The following is a 3,624-nucleotide window of genomic DNA, read 5'->3' on the forward strand; positions in this document are numbered from 1 at the left end:
ATTCATTGTGGGTCAAATGCCATTGGCCTGGCATGTGGAAAGTGAGCCTGGGAGCAGGAAGGCTTGCTGTGACCGTCTTCCCCAGACTTTCAAAGTGAGAAAGCAGTTCAGCCACCCACGTCTCTGTGATTTGCAGCAGCTTAATAGCCTGGAAAGTAAATTCTTCCTACACTGCACCCTTCTTTATTTATTTCACCACAAATTCAACCTGGACTGTATGACATTTATGAGGCTGAGATGAGGGACAGTCTTTTCTTAAGATTCTAAAGGAGTCTCAGGTGTTCTTCCTCCTTTAAGAGATGTGCTCTTGCTGGTGATCCAGGCAGACATTTCTCATAGGATAAAAATGTCCTCCTTAAAGGGTATCCAACAAGAGCAAAGCAGCAGTTGAGGCAGGCTGCGTCTTTTTTGTGTGAATTTATTAAATCCCTAACCTGCCTGCTTGGTCTTCTCACAGCTCCCTTTTTTTTAATTTCCCTTCCCTGGCTGTGAAAGTAACACATGCTTTTTATAAAAAGATGCAACAAACAAAGATTAAAAATCACCTATCCTTCAAACTATTAGGCAATATTGCGTTGACAGTGTAGTTTGTTTCCTTCTAGTTGTTTGTGTGTGTGTGTGTGATTTTACATTATTGTGCCCATCCTGCCTATATTATTTACATCGTGCTTTGAAAAAATAAAATATAAAAATTATAAAGTCAATTAAAGTACCTTATACCAAATTTGGAATATCCAGAAATATATATAAAAGTCACATGGTTATTTTCTTCTCACTCTGTCATTTGCACGTATACATTTGGCTTTTAAATTTTATCAAACGTGATCTTGTGGTACATAAAGTTTTATTCATTATGTATTTGCTTTTACCTTACGGCAGGTGCACTTTCCGTGTTGTTATAAACTACCTGCAAACATGATTGTAAGTGGAGGCATCCATTTACCAATTCATGGAAACGTAATATTTAATCTTTTTAAAGTTCCAGATAGTTAGCTTTCTTTTCTACTTTTTAGAGAGACTCTACCTAATGAACCATAAATATTATTTCTTTAGAGATGGTTCCTAAGGAAAGAATCCAGAGTGGGATGACTGGGGTGCATGTAGGGATCATATAAGGCTCTCTGGACCTTGACCCAGCACTGCTGGACAGTGGTCACTGGCAGTGGCACAAGGGTGATCGTCAGACACAGCACTCATAGCCTTAGGAAACTGCTCTCTCACCTGGCATAGCAATTTCTAGAAATACCTAGATTAAATTCTTTGTCCCAAAGCTCAGCATTATTTACCCTTCAACAATACATACAAGCTTGTCAGCCGAGAGGAGGAGGAGGACCAGCCAAGGGTGACAACTACTGGTCTGTGTGAACACTTTTCCTCGTGCACAAGTGAAAGCCATGTTGACAGATTAGTGCAAGTGATAGATTGTTTTTTTCAGTTTTCATCCTATATGAAATAAAGCTTTAAATGCACTAAATGCGCCGTTGTTAACTTAAATCTCCTGAGGATTAAACATTTGCATCTTTCATTTAAACTTTTATGCATGTGTATTGTCATCTGAATGACACGTTTGTCCCTTTAATGGAGTGACATGCTTTTACTCCTGCCTCTTCCCCTGGTGTAGGATCTGAGGAAGAAGCTGAAGAGAAACAGGACGGTGAAAAACCACTTTTAGAGCTTTGAGCGCCACTTCTGTTAAAGTAAGTGTTTGGAAATGAAACTGGCCACAAAGTAGTATTTTCTCTGAGTAGATTCAGAATCAAATTAGCAGAATGTGCGTGTAAGTACATACTCAGATTTGTGTTATTCACATGAATTTAGCAGTCAGTTTAATTAATGTAAATTTCTTAACATATTCTCTGTAGATATAAATTTGTAAGTATGAGAAATACCTCAGAGACCCACATTTCTAGAACAGGATGAGTCACGTTTGTTTACATAGGCGGGACATGTGTGCCAGTCACTGTCCTAGTTGCAGGGAGTCACCTGTGAATGTTCCAGGGACAGCGCGTGCAGATGCCTCCTTTTACACCCAAGGCCACAGAGGCACAGAGTGGCCGTGTGACTTGTTCAGAGTCACACGGGGGACAAGTGGCAGAACTGGGCCCGTCTGGTGCAGGGCGGTCTAGCGCTGCATCGCCTGTCGCTCGAGGGGCTGGGGGTGAACGGGGAAGCTGCGCATGTGGAAGCTGCCGCACATGGCAGTGGGATTACAGGGAGCTCTGGGCAGAGCCCCTCGTTATGTCCCTTCAAACTGTCAAAGCAGACACTTCGACCTCGTAAATAGAGGCAGAGACATGAACTGTAGCTAGTGGCAGCCACTTGGTCTAATTGTCCAACCAAGAAGGAAACACAGTTGGTGGCTTTCGAGTGGCAGGAAGCCGGGACAGAGGCGGCTGAGGTCCTGCCGGATGGAGCCTGCGCATGCACCAGCCTGCGCTCCGCCACCGCCCTGCCCGGCGCCCGGGGACGCGAGCGCCACTGCGCCCCCTGCCGGAGCCCGCGGGCGGAGCCGCCCTGCCCGCCGCCCTCAGCGCAGGCGCCTGGGAACGTGTGCGGGGCTTTCTGTGTTCACGCTGCAGCCCACCTGCCTCTGTCTCTCCCTAAGTGTGAAGAGCCTCCCTGAGAGTCATCCCAGGGGAAGACGCCTGGCCATGGGGACGCCGCTGCTGACTGCACTGGGCAGCTGAGCCAGCACGTGTTTACACGGGACCTCGCGGACAGGGCACCGCGTTCACATGGCTCGGCCGCCTGCCTGGGGCTGGGGAGATCGGGACACTGCCCAGTGAGTGACACTGCTCCGCTCTGTCCCAGAGCAGCTGAAGGAACGTCTGTGCTGGGTTCCTCATTAAGAGACTCATTAACATACTGAAATAACAGTTTTGTAGTAGGCAAAACACTTTTTTTGTTTTATGTCTCAGATTTCTTTCGTATTTCTTTTTTAACACCCTACATTTCCCTTGTGGTTTTTAACTCATGCACATGTGTCGTTTGGACAATTGTAAAAAGTAATAAAATCCAACATATCAAAATGATTAATTTTTCTTCTTCTGTGTCGTGCATTCGGTCTAAAGTGTTGGAGTTATGAAAGGGGCACGTGAGAGATTGTGAATACATGTAAAATGTCACCAGACATTTTGCGTTATTTGTGTCATGAAATGGTGTCTGCCTTAGCAATGTGCTTCTGAAATACGCTGAAGACTCTTATTGAATCCACACTATGAAATCATTGCTGTCGTTTTGCCTTCCTCTCTAGCTTATTTGAATTTCAAGGAACTAAATTGTATCATGAGCTACTTTGTCCAAAACAGATATTCACCTTAATGCTTCCGGGAAGGCAAGATGTCTATTAGATTTCTCTTCTTGGTCTCTGCGTCATTTAAGAAAACTTTAATTGAGTATAGTGGTGACGACGCTGGTGTGGGGGACACTGACTGTCTGTGCAGCTCAGATCAACCCATCTGTGCTTGTTCTAAGAGTGGGCCAGACCTCAGCGGTGCAACTGGCGGCCTTGCTGGGAGGCTGGGGTCTCACCAGGAGGAGCTTTTCATGGCAGAGAAGGGACAAAGACGATCTCTGGGTTCTGGCCTTGGGACCGAAACCTCAGGAACTCAGTGGAGTTTCTAG

General features: G+C 45.4%; 1 long non-coding RNA gene across 1 annotated transcript; it reads left to right on the forward strand.

Moving 5' to 3' along the window:
• The first annotated feature begins 1,619 nt into the window (after window positions 1–1,619).
• LOC134390007 (uncharacterized) lies at window positions 1,620–3,036 on the forward strand. Its single transcript, XR_010024846.1, has 2 exons — window positions 1,620–1,697; window positions 2,606–3,036. It is a non-coding gene; the product is annotated as an uncharacterized LOC134390007 (long non-coding RNA).
• Window positions 3,037–3,624: the final 588 nt, after the last annotated feature.

Source organism: Cynocephalus volans, chromosome 11 (assembly GCF_027409185.1).
Source record: "Cynocephalus volans isolate mCynVol1 chromosome 11, mCynVol1.pri, whole genome shotgun sequence".
Classification (NCBI taxonomy): Eukaryota; Metazoa; Chordata; class Mammalia; order Dermoptera; family Cynocephalidae; genus Cynocephalus; species Cynocephalus volans.